At 42.5% G+C, this 21,449-nt stretch overlaps 1 protein-coding gene across 2 annotated transcripts in view; it reads left to right on the top strand.

The window, feature by feature from the left end:
- The first annotated feature begins 224 nt into the window (after window positions 1-224).
- CBLN2 (cerebellin 2 precursor) overlaps window positions 225-21,449 on the top strand; it is an 84,338-nt gene continuing 63,113 nt past the window's right edge. The window contains exons 1-3 of one of the 2 annotated variants that reach the window (XM_073331755.1): window positions 225-616; window positions 767-875; window positions 1,313-1,409. The gene's annotated coding sequence lies outside the window, so the exon portion shown is untranslated. The remainder of the gene's footprint in view (window positions 617-766; window positions 876-1,312; window positions 1,410-21,449) is intronic. The other variant, XM_073331756.1, reaches the window with a different exon arrangement.

Raw genomic sequence — 21,449 nt, 5'->3', positions numbered from 1 at the left:
TGACATGATGATGTTCATCTTTAATTAGTATGAAAAGTGAAAGTCTCAAAATATTTCTCAGAATGGGAATTCTGAAATATTTTGATTTGTGAACACTGAAATGACCTTATCAAAATATTTCATTTTGATGCTGTGGGAATATTACAATATAAAATCTTATGTATGTATAAACATAAAATATATTAACATTAATTATAAGTTACAGTAAATATTAAAAATGAGCACAAAATAAAATGAAAAAGTTGAAACTAAATACTCTATTTTGATTTCAATTCACTCTGTCCTCTGGCGAGGCTGTACAGACCCCAGACAGGAGATTAGGGAGGTGAACAGTTGTTCTGGTTCTGCTCCACAAACATGCTGCTTTTATGAGGAGGTGCATGCAATTCTTGGCCGCGACCCCAAAATGCTCCGTGGAGACCTCCCAGGAGCCCAAGGCAACCTTGCGCAACAACAAGGAGGACATTGTTGACGAGGAAGACGAGGAGGAGGAGAATGTGAGGCAGGCAAGCGGCGGATCCATTCTCCCTGACAGCCAAGGACTATTTAACCCTGGAGCCCATCCCTTCACAGGATCACTTGGCAGTGGAGTGTGATGCTGTGGAAGGCACCTCTGGTGAGTGCACATTTCCAGTCAAACATGTAGGGGTTACATGCTATTATTTTTTATGTTTTAATATGAACAAAAAAATAGGTGTAGTGGGTATTGGTGACCATTCCAGCTACAAGGAGGGTGCTCTCCGTAAAAGACTGTTTATGTGCACAGGGATGGCCCAGGAATCCTCCATGGAGATCTCTAGGAAACTTTCATGGAGGTACTCTGCAATCCTTTGCAGGAGGTTTCTGGGAAGAGCTGCCTTATTTCATCCACCAAGGTAAGATACTTTCCTGCGCCACTCCAGTATTAACTCTGCTGGCATCATTGCAGCATACAGCATTGCAGCATAAGGACCAGGTCTGTACCCAGATGCTTGCAGCATCTGCTCGCTTGCTGCCTCTGTTAACTGCTAGCCTGAACACTGGCTAATCAGAAGCCTCCCCCCTACCCCTGCTATCTGTTCAGCGGTGTTTAAATTAGTGAAAGAAAACTTACCAGTGGACAGGGTGCAAACAAATAAGATTTATTAAACAAACAGAGAACAGGTAAAATACTAAGCAAGGACACCAACCAAGATATAAACAATTACTACGGAGCTACTCGGTTGTTAACATATATAACTGTGGGCATAAAGCCCAGAGCCCCCAAACCCTTTACATACACTAAGGAAAATGGCTAAACAATAAAGGGTTATTACAGTACCATTTCTTGTAGGACGAGAAGACATAGCCACTGAAGGGAATGAGGAGCAGGACCACAGAGCGTGGGATCAGGAACACAGGACACTGGAATAGGCGAGGATGTCACACAGGTAAGTGGCCAATCTTCTTATCTTCATTCTTCAATACTTGACATGCCACATCCTGAGTGTGGTGTGTGGGCTGGTGACTGGGGGAATCACAGATGTGTGCAAGGAAGCACAAATAGGAAACCAGGTGGAATAAGATGGAATACCACGAGTTTGGATCTGACGTGAGGCTCGTATCTGTGCATATGGGCACCTGACTGTCACTCTGATGGACAGCCCTGAGGGATGGGTGAACTCCCTTTAAGTTATCTCCTGTTGCCAGGCAGATTATTGGTCACCTGACCCTCTCCTTTCCCACTCTTTGGGGGAAAAGGGTGCCAAATGCTCCATGAAGGAGGGTCCCAATATGGAGGCCAACAACAACCTAGTGAAAACAAAATGGCCAAAGGGGAGATAACATGGTAAAATAAACATCTCTGTAATAATCCTCAGGAGGGTCTGGGGCATATCTGGGGGAAACGGGAAGTTTTCAATGCTAGCCCTTAAACCGCAAACAGTTCAAAAAGTAATCCGTTCCACCATCCCCCTTTTGGGTGACATTTGGATCCCACAACCATGCTTTCCCACACATGCCGTGGTTGTGGTTGGAAGGGATCACTGTGTATTGCAAGTAGCATTAAAAAAAAAAGGACATGTGTGGTGGCTTCCTGTTTGTCTCCTTCCCCCTCTCCCCTCCCCCCCCACCCCACCCCCCTGCCAACCTGGTGTCGCTTTTGTAAAAAAGCCAGACTGTCTCGGGGGCTTTACACTGGTACCTGTCTGCAAGCACCATCCAGATTGCTAGGGGAAAGGGCTACTTGCGTGGCATCATATTGTTCCGCACTGCAGCTCCTGTATCATCTGTATAAATACTGCAGGATAAGGCGCGAGGTGTTTGTACTGCTCACAACAACAGTGTACATCTGAGCAGGGTCCATGCTTATGGTTCTATGCTGTCTGTGCAGGTAACCCAGGCTTGTGAGAAAGGCTTGGTTTGTTTGCCTTTTGATTTCAGGGAGGAAGGGAGGGAGGTAAGTGCATCATGGAAGGCTAACACCATGTTCCCATAACCACCCGCACCAATGTTTTGGTCCCATAAGGCATTGCAACCCAAAATTCCACTCAGCTAATACACTTTGGGATAGCTACCCACAGTGCAGCACTGTGTGTGTCGATGCAAGCCCTGCTAGTAAGGATGCACTCCACCTACACAATGAGCATAGTGTGGACATGCAAGATAGACTTGCTTAAATTGGAGGCTTGATGTCAACTTACATGAAGTTGACCTAACTTTGTAGTGTAGACATAGCCTGTGATAGTATGATTCTAAGAGCTCCCCTTAAAATTGCAAGAGTTCATTCCTTCAAACTACTTTTGTAAGGGAGGACAATGGCTTTAAGCAGAATTTTGTAAAAATTGAAAAATCATGTAATGACTCTGCTTTACAAAGTATAACAGAGACATCTATTGGCAAGGAATGGGAACTTTTTATAGGAAAGATCTGTAGTCCTTTGAATAAATATTCCTTTCAGAGAAATGTCAGGCTAGATGTCCTCTCATGGAGAGGATCTCATGTCAAATCCTGTTTCTGTCCGACTACCCTGTCGGAGTGTGATGTATTTGGGCGTGGAAAGGATTTGCATACCCTCATTTCCCCACCACTTGGCCAGTGTTTAGTGATAATTATTGACTGGTCTCTTTTCTTTTTCTCCTGCTCTGGCTAGCTAACATTAACTTCCCAATTGCCTTTACTCATATGTACACACATCACCACAAGAGGGCTCATATAATGTGTAACTGTGGGTGAAATAAATATCTTCTTCCCCTTTTGGACTGCTGTATCTCACATGGATTATTTCAGTATAATAAAGCCAACTATATACCCCATTAAATCAAAACCAGAATCAACATATGGCAGCATTGGATGTGAAAGTCATTGATGTGATGGGTCACTTGCTAGTTTAAACTAGTGTAAATGGTGAATTCTTTGTAAGTCTTCAAACCCTGATTTGAGGACTTAGGTAACTCAGTCAGAGGTTATGGGTCTATTACAGGAGTGGGTGGGTGAGATTCTGTGGCCTGTGGTGTGCAGGAGGCCAGACTAGATGATCACAATGATCCCTTCTGATGTTAAAATAAATAAGTCTGAGTCTATGTGGTGGTGTGCCCTGGCTTATTGTGCCGTAATGGTATTTTCCAGGAAGCATTCATCCACCTCTCTGAACAATCTCAAATGCTCTATCAAGGCTTTTGATACTGTTTAGCATGACCTTCTCATAAACAAACTAGGTAAATACAGCTTAGATGGAGCTACTGTAAGGTGAGTGCATAACTGGTTGGAAAACTATTCCCAGAGAGTAGTTATCAGTGGTTCACAGTCAAGCTGAAAGGGAAAATCAATTGGGGTCTTGCAGGGATCAGTTCTGGGTCCAGTTCTGTTCAGTATTTTCATCAATGATTTAGATAATGTCATAGAGAGTACTTTTTAAAAGTGTGTGTATGATACCAAGATGGGAGGGTTACAAGTGCTTTGGAGGATAGAATTAATATTCAAAATGATCTGGACAAACTGCAGAAATGGTCTAAAGTACATAGGATGAAATTCAATAAAGGCAAATTCAAAATACTCCACTTAGAAAGGAACAATCCGTTGCACACATACAAAATGGGAAATGACTGCCTAGGAAGGAGTATTGCAGAGAGGGATCTGGGGGTCATAGTGGATCCCAAGCCAAATATGAGTCAACAGTGTAACACTGTTGCAAGAAAAGCAAACGTCATTCTGGGATGTATTAGCAGGAGAGTTGTAAGCAGGACACGAGAAGTAATTTTTCCTCTCTACTCCACGCTGAAGTATTCTGTCCAGTTCTGGGTGCCACATTTCAGGAAAGATGTAGAAAAATTGGAGACCGTCCAGAGAAGAGCAACAAAAATGATTAAAGTTTAGAAAACATGACCTATGAGGGAAGATTGAAAAAAATTGGGCTTGTTTAGTCTGGAGAAGAGAAGACTGAGTGGGGGACATAACAATTTTCAAATACATAAAAGGTTGTTACAAGGAGGAAGGAGAAAAAAATGTTCTCATTAACCTCTGAGGATGGGACAAGAATCAATGAGCTTAAATTGTAGCAAGAGCAGTTTAGGTTGAACATTAGGAACTAATGTACTTCCTAACTATCAGAGTAGTTAAGCACTGGAATAAATTGCCCAGGGCATTGTGGAATCTCCGTCATTGGATATTTTTAAGAGCAGGTTAGACAAACATCTATCCAGGATGGTCTAGATAAAACTTTGTCCTGCCATGAATGCAGGGGACTGGACTAGATGACCTCTTGAGAAGAGAGGTAGTTCTTTGGTTGTTTGTGATAAGGTTACTTGTTCACACAGTTGTTTCTGTATGAAGGAATGGGTTTTTAATTACATTGCTTTTATTATTTATAACAGTATGTACACATTGTAATAGGTGTGGATGGTACTATAGGCAACTTAAGAGGACAGGTACTTACATCTCATTTGTATCTTAATTGCTTTCAGTGCAATTGAGATACAATGACATACAATAAACATACCTTAAAATATAGTCAAGCACTCAAAAGCACATTTTAAGATGCAATAATAGTTTATAGCAGAGATGGTACAAGTGACAACATTAGAGCAACCTAATTAAAACTTCACAAATTTCAGTATAGAGTAAGCTGGAATCCATATGAAACTTTAGATGCAAATGCAAAATTGATTTGAATCTCCAAACCTAGTTCTTCCATATCATCTTTCTCTGCAACATTTCCTCTCTTTCCTACATTTGACACTCTGCAGAAAGCCATCTTTGACAGGTGGCTGGCTTCCTACTTCTCCCAGCAGATGATTTCTTCTGGGAGCAGCAGTACATCTCTAGATGATCCTTTAGTGGAAGGTTGATCTCTGTGGAGGTCATCCTCTTCCCAGTAGGTGGTGCTCTTGATGGTGGTGGCTGGGAGGCTCACTGTTCTGCTCTAGTCATAATAGCAACAGTTAGATGGTGTTAGGATCCAGTAACCACTCTACTTGTCTTCTGCATTGTAGTTCCTTTATCAGAGTCTGCCCCAATATTTACACCCTAGATGACATTTTCCCTCTGAAACCCCAGTGGCAAATCACCTGAGCTGCCGAATTTTTGAAGCATGGTGAAAATACAGGGGCAGCCCCAGATTTCATGGAAGCATTTCACTACTCACGAGTAACGTATTGGGCAGGCAGAGTTATAGGAAAGTGATCTTTATTAAGGATCCTGAGTGACCAATGCTATACGCTGAGGTCTTTACAGTGTGAGAGGGAGAGCAGCTTGTCCTCTCCCTGCTGGCTTTCTTGAGCCCCTAGTGCCTCACTGAATGAGGTCTCTCCTGAAACCTGACCCAGTTTCTCCAATTCCACTCCTCATACTTCAGGAAGGGTGAATTTGAGTTGCAGTACTGTTGTCCAGTTGTGGGTTTACTAGGCACAGTCACTCAATTAAAACTACTTCTTCTGCCATCCTGGCTCTGGGTAGGGGAAGTGGGCTGCCTGACCTTGCCCCAAACAGGACCTCCAAGAAGAATGATTCCGAGAGGTTTGGGAATAGTCCTACCCCACTCCCCGCCTTCTTGCTCCTCCCCCCAAATCCTTTTATGAGTGGGAAATGGTTTCACTGGATACTTACCTGAGTACATGTTCATATTTGGAAAATGAGGCAAATGGTTACAGGGCTGCAGGGAAGAGAGACTTACCAAGCCTTGTACAAAGGTCTATTTCTGCTGAGGGGATGGTTCAACGTTTGTGTTTGTCCTTATTTTACCTAGATTGGTTCACTGACTCATCTCAATTTAAAATGGAGCAAATGGCTACTTTTCTTACACCCGTTTAGAAAGGATTTAGCAATTTCATACACATTGTGTGTCATATTTTGTGCATGTTATGTGTGTATATTGTAATGTAACACAGACATTAGTTCATATATGAGTCTGTCAGTAAGTACACTGTGTCTTATGCTAACAGACACATAATGGGCCATATCCTCAACTAGTGTAAATTAGCACTAGATAACGCTTTGGTTTCGATATACTGTCTCACAGTAGCTGAGACTCTGACCCATAAATTACATGCATTTTTCTTCCATGTGGTAAGAAAATAGTTTTAAATGTACAGTTGACTTGATTTATTGTCTTATGGTAGAACATCTTTCCATATCAATTTTTTATGAAACCTTAACCAAAAAAGCATTTACATTTTAAAGACCAATCACTTTATTTAGAGAGAGAGAGAGGACATGTGCTGTTAGCAAACAGTCACATGTATACTCAGAGTAGTGGCTGAGACTTTCATAACAATTTTGGACCACTGGAGGTCTCCATTGAGCTATAGCACTGTACATGGGAAAGTCTCTCAACTTGAAGAATTTTTATTTAGCTCTAAAATTAATATTACTACCAACTCCATTACAGCATTATTTTCCTACTGTTCCTGTGAGGAAATCATGTGTATTTACAGGAAAGGATGTTTCTGTTTTGTAACTGACCAGAGTATACTGTCATCCTACGTTAGAGTTCTGGTACGTGCATGGCATTGTTAGCACTACTATCAGCCGCTAACTGTATATCAGATGGTTAAATAAATCGACTCTAACAAACAGTTGTCCCCACTGTTCTCCACTTCCTTCTCCTATTGAGGAAAAAGACTGACAAGTTTTGAATTTATTTCAGCCATAAATAGAGCTTCTATATTTCTGAGCATTAGGGGTTCTCAGAAGTGAATTTCTGTAAGTAAAACTTTGGAGAGCTTTGCTGAAGGCAGACAGAGTTCAACAGAAGCCCACGCAGAGACCAAAAGTTCATGCAGCTCCAGCAGTTATTCGTATTCTATAATTATTCAAGGAAGAGAATTTTTTTTTGCTCCAGTTAAAACGATTTATGAAGCATGATCAAATGCATTTGGCAGGAAAGTAGTGATGTGATCTCATTAAAGATTGGCAAGGCTCATGCTTGCTTGTTTCTGTTCATTTGCTGGACAGGCTGCAGTTTGATTTGAATCTTCAACTTCATGTCACTTTGTGGCTGAGCAGGTGTCAAACTGCGAAGAGATGAAACCTCGAGGAAATTTACAATTGTCTTTTGCAGCAGAAAAAATAGTGTGTTAAAAGACAGTTAGGTATGACAGCCCTTCAGATCTGGGTCACATAAAGCACTTTCTCCAGGAAAGAGGATTATTGGTGATGAAAGATTAGCTGCTGTGAAATCGTTCATTTCTCCTGCAAACACACTAAGAATATATTGCTGAGTGGGGAATGATATGAAGTAAAAAGCAGGAGAGTATATAAATATCTAGAAGATAGTGATCTTCGTGCTTCCCAGATAAATACTTTATAGTAAGAGAGAGGGTCTAAAATTTGAGCAAAAAGATGGTCTTGTAGTTAAGATGCAGAATCCTGCCACAGACTTCTGATGTGACTTGGGGCAAGTCACTTCACTGCTCCATGCCTCAGTCTCCCCATCTGTGAAGCAGAGATGACAAATCCAGTAGGTGCTCACATACCATGGTGATAAGTGACTGTAAGAATCTGAATAAAGTGTTAAAAATACCAAACTGTTGCTAATACTGGACTGTTAACAGGAAAAGTAAGTACAGGACAAAGGACAAGGTAAAATATTTTTGAACAAAGAACACTGCTCCTACATTATATAATCTATCACATCCTCTTATTGGATCTCTAAATACCTTTCCAGTATTAATAAAACCAGCTAACACTGCTATAAGGTGTGCATTGAATGAACAATCACCACACCTGTATTTTACAAATATGAAATGCTGGTTGTGAAATATGCAATTCCACAAACTCAAATAATCTCTGCTTCTCCAGTCCTTGTGCTGTCAGAGTACTAGCCACGATATTCTCAATATTGCCAGTCATAAGCCTCCACTGACAAATGGAAAAGAATGAGAGCACATGTGCCCCCCCCCCCCGTCTGATAATATTTACCCTGCTGCCCTTCATAACATGACATGTGATATGTGCTGTTGTTACATGCCCTTCTTATGAGCAAGCGCTTAGGGTAGTTTATATAATCTTCTGCACGAATGGACAGGCATCAGGATTCTTTGTTCCTACATGACAATCAAGTCAAACTGATATTTGAAATAGATTATGCCTGTCATTCTAATTTTGCCTTATTATAAAACTTTATATATATAAATATTCTTAGTTTGTAATCCAGTGTATGGTCTCTGCAGAAAGAGCTGGATCGATGAGAAAACAATTCTGCCACAGTTATAGTCATAAATATCCAGCCATGCTTTTTTACCCAGGGAAAGGTGCAAATCTAGGCTGGGAGTTTTCCAAATGTCTTGTGCCCAAATACTAATATAATTTCCCTTGTGCGGACTTTCAGTGCATTGGAAGATGGGAATTTTCAATAGACAGAAGCACTTTGGCAAAAATGAGGGGGTTCTGGCATTTCTGCTTCCAAACACAAATCTGCTCCTGTGACTTTACTGTAATTTCTTTACCCCACAAAATTGCTGCTATTTCTGTCATGGTGTTTGATAGTTCTTCAGGGAGATTGCTTACCAGCAATGGTAACAATAACCCACCAGAGGGTGCCAGTTACTTTCTCAACCAGGGTCTTTAATGAAATTCTGGAGAAAAATTCTGGTTTAGTTACAGCTTGAACATTTCCAAGAGGTTATTTTGGGGCACAGTTTAATCATCAGTGATCTGAAGATGATGATTCTGATGAGCATACACCTGTACCCTTTCCAATGAACCAGAAGGGTGCAGATAATATATGGTTGCAGACAGTACAATGATAGTTCTGTGTTTCTGATTGCAGGGAGAATTTGAGCCATTTGTTTTGAATAAGTCTCTCTTTCTCTTTCTCTATGCATGTGAACCTCTATGCACGTGAGCCTCTGCACCTAAGTGTAACAGGTGAAATGATTAATGAGCTATAAAGTTGTACGACTGGGTTGGCGGTGTTCTCTCTCCGCAGTGCAGCAGTGAGATTCTCGGAGTGAATTTCTGCAGTAAAATGTGTTAGGATCCTGTTTCGCCTTAGGTCACTGCCGATCCATTGGTGAATTTTATCTCTGTACTTATTCGTTCAAAAGGGGTTTGATAGCTCAGGAGGCTTCCCTGTAGGAAGAAGAGGCAGATCAGGATTCTTTTCTTGTGCTACCTCTCTGCTTCCAGAAACCGGACTCCCTGCATATAAGAAGCCCTATGCAAACTGCCTCTCTGCTGCTACCAATCTCCAAACCAAAGATTAGGTTGAGAATGTGGAGGCAGGTTGGCTGGGAGTGTACATGTGAATTGAGGAGGGAACGGGCAGTATGCAAGAATGGGGACATAGCCAAGTTTAGTTTGGGAGCCAGCTGCAAGGACATCAGTTGCTTTATTGGGATAAGGAAGTATTCTAATGTGGAGCGGGGGTAGGGATGATGTAAAAAGGGAGGAATGGGATACATAGAAAGAGAGAGGGATAGACAGGGATTCTCAGTGGCTCGTAATATACTTGTTTCCAGAAAGAGCAATTAAGGCAGACAGTTACTTGCTCGAGGAAAATGATGGAGTCAATTTCAGAGGTGAGATTAGAACTCCAGCCTCCTTTAATGTATATCACAGTCAACAAGGCCATTGTCTCAGGAACTTACTAGTCAGTCACTATAAGGAGTCAATCTCAAACAGTACCTTAGTCTTTTATCAATGTGTATATTAATTAATTTATGCATTTTTGCCATATCCTACACCAAACAGTTGTCTGATCTGGGGTAATGTTGCTGATATCTTTTCCACTTTCCAGAAATAAAGATTTTCCCAGACATTAATAAATCAATTAATTGTCGGTGTGATTTAGTTATGCAAGTGCCAAGAGGATCTGCAAGTAAAGAAAAAAAAACATAAAATAAAAATCTGTGGAGAATAGGGAATTGAGCTCATGGTCATTGCAACTACGTGCTCCTGCACCTTTGTCCATAAGTCGATTACCCCAATATACTTGATCATAAACCGGTTCGTTTATAAGCTGACCCCCTCCAAGATGGATAAGTAAAAATGACACATTTTTTTATGACACATTCATAAGATGACCCTATAATTCAGGGGTCAGCAAACTTTGGCTCCTGGGCCATCCGGATAAGCCGCTGGCAGGCCGAAATGGTTTGTCTACCTCGAGCGTCCACAGGCATGGAGGTAAACCTAAGTAAACAAAGTGTCCCGATGCACCAGCTGCTTACCCTGACAGGCTGGGACAGCAGCTGGTGGGGACATTTTTTTGGGGGGAGAAGTTGGGGGTCAGGGGAGTAATCGCTGTGACCACCCCCCACATGACCCCACCCCTAGCCCAGGACCCCCACACTCTTCCCATCCTATCCCTTTCCACCTTAATCTGGGGAGGCCTGGCTAGAGCTAATCCAGCAGGCTGGGCAGCGCAGCCATAGCCTGCCCAGGCGGGCCAGACTGGGCAGCGCGGCCACAGCCCGCTCTGGGGGGCGGGGCCGCGCGGCACGGTTGCAGCCTGCCAGCCCCAGAGCTGCAGCTGCTTCGGAGGCTGGGGGGAGAGCAGCATGGCCAGAAGCGGAGAGACTGTGGCCCCGCCTCTTCCCTTCTGTCTGTGCTGCCTCTCCTTGCCCCCTCTGTTGAGGGGAGGGGATGTGTCCCACCTCTCCCTCTCTATACCCATTCATAAGCTGACCCATTTCTCTGATGCTTCCCATTTTTATTAAAAAAAATTAGGCTTAAGAACGAGTATATGTGGTAGTTTTCAACATCACCAAAATACACGTATTGAGAGTGTGCTGTTCATGAAGGCCCTGATCCAGCAAGGAACAGAGGAGCCTAAATTTAAGGTTATGTTTAGTATCTTTGACTACAGTGGGACTACTCACCTGCTTAAAGTTAGGCCCTTGCTTAAGTATCTTGCTGAACTGTTAGTCAAAATGAAGATCTAGAGTAGAATGTGCCACCGATTCATTTTTATTAAACTTTCCTTCCTCATTCCATTTATGAAAGGTGTTAGGGATTTCCATATAGCTGACTCCTTTCTGAATCGGTCAAGCACAGAGAAGAAATACGTTAGAAACTAATTGTCCATATGTGAGGAAATATTAACTCCTGAGCATCTTTAAAATTTTGTAAGTGTCCATTAGCGAGGAAGTGAAGGAGTCAGTTGCTCTCAGGGGAATCCATCAGCATCCAGTATAGAGCTTGTATTTTAGCAGGGCTAATCTTGTAACTTGATCCCTCCCTAAATTCTTTAAGAATCAGTAGCAGATGTGGAATTGAGATGATCAGAAATTACATGGAAATAAAGCACATTGTCAACACAAAGGGGGCGTGTTCTCCTCATGCACTGTGCCCATGTGCCTTGCATAGAACAATGCGGTACTGGTCTATGACTAGGGCTCCTAGGTACTACAATAATACAAATAATAAATAATGGGAATATTCAATAAATCCTTAATTAATGGCCTGATCTTGCATTATTCTGAATGCCTCCTGACATCATGGGGTGTTGAAGATGCACTTCACAGATTGAGCCCTAAATGGGCCACAGATTCCATGATATTTTCCTGTTAGTAGAGAGTAATTACTATTATTTATATTGTGGTAGCACTGAGAGACTTGGAGGAAAACTGCATTTTGAGGGAAGTGGAACAGGCTTTTTTGGCTTGCTCCTCTTGTGTGCCTGACTCCCTAGGCAGTTGCCTTCTGAGCCTGTCCATTCTTCAGGGAGCTAGAAGCCTGGGGAGTGAATCAGCCCCAGAAGGCAGCTGTCTATGGAGTCAGGAAACTGAGGGAGGCTGGGCTGGTAGTAAAGTTTTGACAAAATAGACACATTCCTGTGGAATGTGTCAATTCTGGTGAATCAGCATTTTTTCTTTGGAAAACTTTCAGCCAGCTCTACAGACATCATCTTTGCTTCATACAAATCTAAACATTTTTAACGATCAGTTGTGGACTCAGTAGTAGTAGTAATTTATTATTTATTTGAAAACTCAAGAATGTTCTAAAGACTTCAGAGGAAGTAGACATGAAATATCTTCAAAAGTGATTAGAGATTTTGGGTTGTCTCCATTTTTGGGTGCCCAGCTGGAAACACCATAAAGTGGCCTGGTTTACAGAAAGTACTAATTATCCACTCAGGACTCTCAAGCCCATTTCAGGTGTTTCAAGTCAGAAACCCAGAAATGGAGGTGTCCAAAATCACTAGTCACACTTAAAAGCCTTAGCTCATATGGGTTCTGCTCTGAAGAGCTTATGATTTAATTTCAAACACAACAAACAAAACAGGCAGAAGAGAAAGTAGGGTGAGGCAGGTTACAATACAATCAAACAGTAGGTTACTCTGGAAGGCATGTACAAATCATGATGGTTCTATGAACGATTTATCAACTTGCTTATTTTAGGTGATACAACAGAAGTGAGCCTTTCTGGAGGAATGAGGAGAGGGAAAATATCCTTGGCAAATTGGATTTGATAGGGTATTTCAAGCCCAAAGGCTTGACATGGGAGAAGGAATTGCAGGTGATGCTGATATTGGCATTGTTGGTGGAACAGAGGAGTTGGGCAGGGATGCAAAAAGCCATAAATACACAGACAGACTATCATACAGTACCAGTTTCAGGCTGATATTTTGCTCTTCGTAGAACTGAGATTTGTTCCCTGGCATACCTTTCTAGCATAGTGTGAGTTATTAAGAAGTTCACAGACACTTAGAAAATACTGAACAATATATACAATATGTTTTCGGTAGTTATCATGGGGCCTTAGATACACAAGGAAAGTACTGAGCTCTGTAGCTGTAAGAAGACTGGAGAGAAATATTAGTGACGAGGTATATGAGTAAACATTCATTGTTTGCTGTTATCCTTTCCTTGGAAACATCACTCAAGATGTTCAATACGTAAGCTGGTTACAATTTTTCATATCTCGAACTTTTGATGAAATTTCATTATTCACAAAAGAATTGGGAAAAATGATAATACAATTTTTGTGACTTTCTTTTTCCATTTTTCATTCAGCTAAAGAGCTCACTGCAATTTTTCAAATTTCCAAAATTCAAATTTTTGGGGAAAAAATTGTGAAATGTTATCCTTTTCCACTGACACCCAACCAGCTCTATCAATAAGTTTTAGGCAAAGAGTATATGACCAAATTTCAGGCATGATCTAACACCCTTTGAAAATCAGGGGCAGTCTTTCAGTTGATTTATTGGGCCTATGTATCAGACTCATTGTTCCATCCTGAACAAATGCCCAAGTACCTTTAATCACATGAGTAGTCGTACTAAGTGTAGTGTTTGCAGGATTAGGATTTCAATTATGTATTGTCCTGCAAATTATCTTGTGAATAGAAAAGACAATTCATAAGTTAATTGTGACAACAATTTTTTCAAATTATTTTTAAAAGGTCATCATCTATCTTTCAGCATAATATCTGAATGTCTCCCACATGAAGGTGGACTGCCTGGATTCTCTGCTCTTTTACCTTCTTTACCATGATTTAAGGATACATCATAATGTAATTAAAAACTACAACAACAACAACAACAAGCAAGAGTTTTTCTTTTTAAAAAAAATTACTTGATATGGTTTCAGATTGAGTTTGTCTCTCAAAGTCTTAATTAATGAACTGTCTAGTGGAAGAGTAGCTGAGGAACATTTACTTGAATATCATACAGTTGGCCCTTTATTTTTTTCCATTTATCTTTTAACAAAATAGTGTTGCAGATAGCTTAGCACTGAATGGGTTGCAGAGTACTGACTGGCTTTCATAGAATCATAGAATATCAAGGTTGGAAGGGACCTCAAGGAGGTCATCTAGTCCAACCCCCTGCTCAAAGCAGGACCAATTCCCAGTTAAATCATCCCAGCCAGGGCTTTGTCAAGCCTGACCTTAAAAACCTCTAAGGAAGGAGATTCTACCACCTCCCTAGGTAACGCATTCCAGTGTTTCACCACCCTCTTAGTGAAAAAGTTTTTCCTAATATCCAATCTAAACCTCCCCCACTGCAACTTGAGACCATTACTCCTCGTTCTGTCATCTGCTACCATTGAGAACAGTCTAGAGCCATCCTCTTTGGAACCCCCTTTCAGGTAGTTGAAAACAGCTATCAAATCCCCCCTCATTCTTCTCTTCTGCAGGCTAAACAATCCCAGCTCCCTCAGCCTCTCCTCATAACTCATGTGTTCCAGTCCCCTAATCATTTTTGTTGCTCTTCGCTGGACTCTCTCCAATTTATCCACATCCTTCTTGAAGTGTGGGGCCCAAAACTGGACACAGTACTCCAGATGAGGCCTCACCAATGTCGAATAGAGGGGAACGATCACGTCCCTCGATCTGCTCGCTATGCCCCTACTTATACATCCCAAAATGCCATTGGCCTTCTTGGCAACAAGGGCACACTGCTGACTCATATCCACCTTCTCGTCCACTGTCACCCCTAGGTCCTTTTCCGCAGAACTGCTGCCTAGCCATTCGGTCCCTAGTCTGTAGCTGTGCATTGGGTTCTTCCGTCCTAAGTGCAGGACCCTGCACTTATCCTTATTGAACCTCATCAGATTCCTTTTGGCCCAATCTTCCAATTGGTCTAGGTCCTTCTGTATCCTATCCCTCCCCTCCAGCATATCTACCACTCCTCCCAGTTTAGTATCATCCGCAAATTTGCTGAGAGTGCAATCCACACCATCCTCCAGATCATTTATGAAGATATTGAATAAAACCAGCCCCAGGACCGACCCTTGGGGCACTCCACTTGATACCGGCTGCCAACTAGACATGGAGCCATTGATCACTACCCTTTGAGCCTGACAATCTAGCCAGCTTTCTACCCACCTTATAGTGCATTCATCCAGCCCATACTTCCTTAACTTGCTGACAAGAATACTATGGGAGACCGTGTCAAAAGCTTTGCTAAAGTCAAGAAACAATACATCCACTGCTTTCCCTTCATCCACAGAACCAGTAATCTCATCATAAAAGGCGATTAGATTAGTCAGGCATGACCTTCCCTTGGTGAATCCATGCTGGCTGTTCCTGATCACTTTCCTCTCATGCAAGTGCTTCAGGATTGATTCTTTGAGGACCTGCTCCATGATTTTTCGAGGCACTGAGGTGAGGCTGACTGGCCTGTAGTTCCCAGGATCTTCCTTCTTCCCTTTTTTAAAGATTGGCACTACATTAGCCTTTTTCCAGTCATCCGGGACTTCCCTGGTTCGCCACGAGTTTTCAAAGATAATGGCCAGTGGCTCTGCAATCACAGCCGCCAATTCCTTCAGCACTCTCGGATGCAACTCGTCCGGCCCCATGGACTTGTGCACGTCCAGCTTTTCTAAATAGTCCCTAACCGCCTCTATCTCCACAGACGGCTGGCCATCTCTTCCGCATTTTGTGATGCCCAGCGCAGCAGTCTGGGAGCTGACCTTGTTAGTGAAAACAGAGGCAAAAAAAGCATTGAGTACATTAGCTTTTTCCACATCCTCTGTCACTAGGTTGCCTACCTCAGTCATTTCACATGCGTCTGATGAGCAAGAACTCTTTCATCTGAAAAAATAGTTTGGAACTTTGTGCCATGTTATTTTGCGGCTATTAAAATTCAAATTGTTGATAAGAAAGCAAGACATCTGTTTAAAATCTTGTTGTGTTGTGGGCTGTGCTAGGGAAGCATCGGCAATTGGGTGTATTGGCACTGATTCTACTTTCAGCAGTGCCATGACAGAAGCAAAGTTGTTTATCTTCCACACCACTGATCTTGCAGGGATGGATTTTAGGAACTTTGAATCAGGAAAGTCATCTCTGTCCTTCTGTCTGCAGCAACTCCCCTGTCCCGCCCATGTGGGTTTCATTCCCACCTCTTTCCAGCCACTAAAGTGATCACAAAATAGTTAATGATGATATTACAAAATCATTATTAGGCTTTCACTCCCTATGACAGTCTGTATCCTTAAATTCACCCTTTTTATAAGACTATGATACATTCTGTACAAAGTATTCCTTGTGAGGTATCATTTGAAAACTCATAATGTGCTGGTCTTTATTGTCCTGGTAAAATAGGTGTGGCAATATTGTATGTAAAGTTATGAGATTCTACTGTATGACTTTACTGAGGCATTCTCCAAAATTAAAAAAGAAGACAGGCTCAAACCAATTCCTCAGAGACAAAAGGCAAACTGATGCCTCAGTCAGGTGTCAACCAAATCAAATGGACTATCACCTGGTTAAGCAGCCATTCTTTGACAGGAAGAAGAGTGTGAGTAAGAAATGTACGTGTTGGCAATGGAACATCTGGAAATTCCCATGCAAACAGACTTGCTGTCACTTGAAGCCCAGCTAGAGATGATTCTCAGAAGAGGAAAATATATAAAAATGAGGAACAAAGGCCACAGATCACCTTTCTCTCTGTCTGTGACATCCACAATGCCTGAAGAACAAGGAAAGGATCATTGTACTGGGGGAGGGAAAGTAAGACTGTGAAAGAACATGTGGTGAGAGAGACCCTTTCTCTTTAACTTCAATTAGTTTCTTAAATCAGGTATTAATTTGCATTTTACCTTTTATTTCTTTGTTACCTTTTCTGAATTTTATGCCCCATTATTTGTAATCACTTAAAATCTTTCTGTAGTTTAATAAACTTGTTTTATTGTTTTATCTAAGCCAGTGTGTTTGGATTGAAGTGTTTGGGAAATTCTACTTTACATAACAAGATTTGTGTATATAATTTTCTATTAATAACATGACATACTTTATATGAGCTTGTATTGTCCAGGAGGGTATAGGACACTACAAGATGCACATTTCTGGGAGGAAAGTTTGGGACTGGGAATTTGCTGGTGTCACCCTGCAGTGTGATTCAAGGGTGGCTGGCTGGCTGGCCAGTGGAAGCACTCTTGCAGTATAGCGAGGAGTAATTTACATGCTGGAGGCTGTGTGTGAGCTGGCCTGTAGTGGTTTCTTTCACAGCACAGCAGTGTACAAGGCACCCTAGGTTGTCTGGAGACGCCATTTGGAAGGCTTTGTATGATGAGGGCTAGAAATTTGCCTTCTTAAAAACAAACAAAAATACAAAAAAACCCAAAAGAACAACAACAAAAACATAGATTTTGCAGAATATGCTATGTGTCCATATCAATACATTGAGTAAGGTAGGTATTTAGCTGCCTTGCTATACCTGTGTGAAAAGGACTGAGTAAAATTTTCAAAAGTGCCTAAGTGACTTATAAGCCAAACTCCATTTTCAGAAGTGATTTAGGCACTGAAGAGTCTAAGACAGGGGTGGGCAAACTTTTTGGCCCAAGGGACCACATCTGGGAATAGAAATTGTATGGCGGGCCGTGAATGTTCACAAAATTGGGGTTGGGATGTGGGAGGGGGGTGAGGGCTTGCGTTGGGGGTGCAGGCTCTGGGGTGGGGCCAGAAATGAGGAGTCCAGGGTGCGGGAGGGGGATCTGGGCTGCGTCGGGTGAGTGGAGTGCGAGGGGGATGAGGGCTCCAGCTGGGGGTGCGGGCTCTAGGGTGGGGCTGGGAATGAGGAGGTTGGGGTGTAGGAGGTTGCTCCAGGCTGGGACTGAGAGGTCTGGAGGGCAGGAGGGGGATTAGGGATGGGGCAGGGGATTGGGGTGCGGGGAGAGTCTCGGGGTGCAGGCTATGGGTGGCGCTTACCTCAAGTGGCTCCCGGCAGCAGTGGCTATGTTCCCCCTTCGGCTCCTACACGGAGCCGTGGCCAGGCAACTCTGCATCCTGACCCATCTGCAAGTGCTGCCCCTGCACTGTGGATGAAGGGAAAGCAGTGGATGTATTGTTTCTTGACTTTAGCAAAGCTTTTGACACGGTCTCCCATAGTATTCTTGTCAGCAAGTTAAGGAAGTATGGGCTGGATAAATGCACTATAAGGTGGGTAGAAAGCTGGCTAGATTGTCGGGCTCAACGGGTAGTGATCAATGGCTCCATGTCTAGTTGGCAGCCGGTATCAAGTGGAGTGCCCCAAGGGTCGGTCCTGGGGCTGGTTTTATTCAATATCTTCATAAATGATCTGGAGGATGGTGTGGATTGCACTCTCAGCAAATTTGCGGATGATACTAAACTGGGAGGAGTGGTAGATACGCTGGAGGGGAGGGATAGGATACAGAAGGACCTAGACCAATTGGAAGATTGGGCCAAAAGGAATCTGATGAGGTTCAATAAGGATAAGTGCAGGGTCCTGCACTTAGGACGGAAGAACCCAATGCACAGCTACAGACTAGGGACCGAATGGCTAGGCAGCAGTTCTGTGGAAAAGGACCTAGGGGTGACAGTGGACGAGAAGCTGGATATGAGTCAGCAGTGTGCCCTTGTTGCCAAGAAGGCCAATGGCATTTTGGGATGTATAAGTAGGGGCATAGCGAGCAGATCAAGGGACGTGATCGTTCCCCTCTATTCGACATTGGTGAGGCCTCATCTGGAGTACTGTGTCCAGTTTTGGGCCCCACACTTCAAGAAGGATGTGGATAAATTGGAAGGAGTCCAGCGAAGGGCAACAAAAATGATTAGGGGACTGGAACACATGAGTTATGAGGAGAGGCTGAGGGAGCTGGGATTGTTTAGCCTGCAGAAGAGAAGAATGAGGGGGGATTTGATAGCTGTTTTCAACTACCTGAAAGGGGGTTCCAAAGAGGATGGCTCTAGACTGTTCTCAATGGTAGCAGATGACAGAACGAGGAGTAATGGTCTCAAGTTGCAGTGGGGGAGGTTTAGATTGGATATTAGGAAAAACTTTTTCACTAGGAGGGTGGTGAAACACTGGAATGCGTTACCTAGGGAGGTGGTAGAATCTCCTTCCTTAGAGGTTTTTAAGGTCAGGCTTGACAAAGCCCTGTCAGGGATGATTTAACTGGGAATTGGTCCTGCTTTGAGCAGGGGGTTGGACTAGATGACCTTCTGGGGTCCCTTCCAACCCTGATATTCTATGATTCTATGATTGGCAACAGTTCCCAGCCAATGGGAGCTGCAGGGGTGGTGCTTGGGGAGGGGTAAGTGAGCGGAGACCCCTGGCTGCCCCTATGCATACGAGCCAGAGCAGGGCCATGCTGCTGCATCTGGGAGCCATGTGGAGTGGCCCCAGACCCTGCTCCCCAGCTGGAGTACCGGAGCGGGGCAAGCCCCAGACCCCACTCCCCAGCGGGAGCTCATGGGCTGGATTAAAATGGCTGTCATTCTGGATCCGGGCCATGGGCGTAGTTTGCCCATCCCTGGTCTAAGGTGTACTGAAATTCAATGAGACTTAAGCTCACGTTTGAAAATGGATTTAAAGTCATAAATATCTGAAGCATTTTTTTTAATTACCCACCATAACACTTTCTGTGTTCCTCAGGAGGTGCTAACATAGTTCTGAGTAAAACATACTGACTTGGAATTTTGGAAATTGTACCTATGTTCAGATAATTATCTAAAAAGAACATAATTGTTTTCTTTCTAAGTAGCAAGATTATATTCTATTATTTGATGTATATTTTCTGCAATATACTAAAAAAAGACTCTATTTTTATGCTTTACAATGTACATTATATTTAGAAACTATAATTTTCACGGTGACAGTTTAATTTTCATTCTCTGCAAAATAAATAAATAAATAAATAAAATGTTAATGTTCTTAAAGCATTGAGGAGGGGATATTTTAAAGAGAAACTCCAGAACCAAATTTTAAGCTACTTGTTTAAAATATAGCACAAAATGTAAATATGTTTATGTAACCCAATCATAAATTATTCAGTGTTCAGACACCAATCTAATTTTGCATTAAGGTGCATCAATGTACCGTTGCCTATATGATTCTCAAGTGTTGATTTATCTTCAGGACAATGTATACATTATGATTAGTGGTCTTACTAATTTTCACTTTTCATTTTAGGGGAACCCCAGCTTTTTGTGGACAGGTGTAGAAAAGGGGGCATGAAAAGAGAGGAAACAGGATGATATGTTTCAGGGCCAGCCCTCCAAGAATTGGGGACAGGATCAATAATTGTTCACTAGAAGTGTTTCCTTCACTTCTTTCTGCAGACGGGGACTGGGTAAAAGGCTGTTCTTACATCTCCTCAATTTGTCCATGGTTGTGTGTGACGGGGCATATAGGCTCCATACTTGCAGTGAAGTGGTTAATAAAGGCCTGAGCCCCACCTCTTGATGCCTGCAGTAGTTGTCAGGAATGGGGAGAGAGCTTAAAAGGAAGAGGACCACCTCAGTTGGGGCTGACCAGGAAAGAGAGCTGAGCTCTGCTTCTTCCTCAGTGAGGGAAGTCTAGTTTCAGCCAAGAGCCTGAAACAACTTGCTACCTGGGTGAGCCTCCCAGTGGATGGGATGACTGGGCCCAGGATGACTGATGAAAAGAACTAGCCCCACAGAGACAAAAGGTCATAGATTAGAATCAAGAGAAAGATAAAGGAAAATGTAGGTCCTCTACTTAGCAGGGAAGGAGAGCTAAGAAAGGATGACATCAAGAAGGCAGTGGTTTTTAATGCCTATTTTGCTTCAGTCTTCACTAATAAAGTAAATTGTGATCAGATACTTATCACAATTAATATTTACAAAAAGAGGGAGGGAATTCAAGCAAAAAAGGAGATTAAAGGATATTTAGGTAAGTTAGATGTATTCAAATCACCAGGGATTAATGAAATTCACTCTGGGTACTTAAGGAACTAGTTGAAGCAATCTCTGAACTGACTGAGGATAGGTGAGGTCCCAGAGGACTGGAGAAGGGCAAGTGTAGTACCTATCTTCACAAAAGAGAATAAAGAGGACCCTGGAAAATATAGGCTAGTCAGGCTAACTTTGATATATGGAATAATAGTGGAACAAATTATTAAGCATCAGTTTGAAATCATCTAGAGGATAACAGAGATATAAGGAATAGCCAACAGGGATTCGTCCAGAACAAATCATGCCATAATAAAGTAATTTCCTTCTTTGGCAGAATTACTGGCTTGGTGGATGTAGGGAGAAGCTGTAGACATGATACATCTTTATTTTAGTAAAGCTGCTGACACAGTCCTACATTACATTCTAATAAGTAACTGAGAGAAATGTGGTCT

This window comes from Lepidochelys kempii, chromosome 2, assembly GCF_965140265.1.
Source record: "Lepidochelys kempii isolate rLepKem1 chromosome 2, rLepKem1.hap2, whole genome shotgun sequence".
In the NCBI taxonomy this organism is placed as follows: domain Eukaryota; kingdom Metazoa; phylum Chordata; order Testudines; family Cheloniidae; genus Lepidochelys; species Lepidochelys kempii.
The sequence above is the reverse complement of the archived record's forward strand: the minus strand, read 5'-3'. Positions and strand labels throughout refer to the sequence as shown.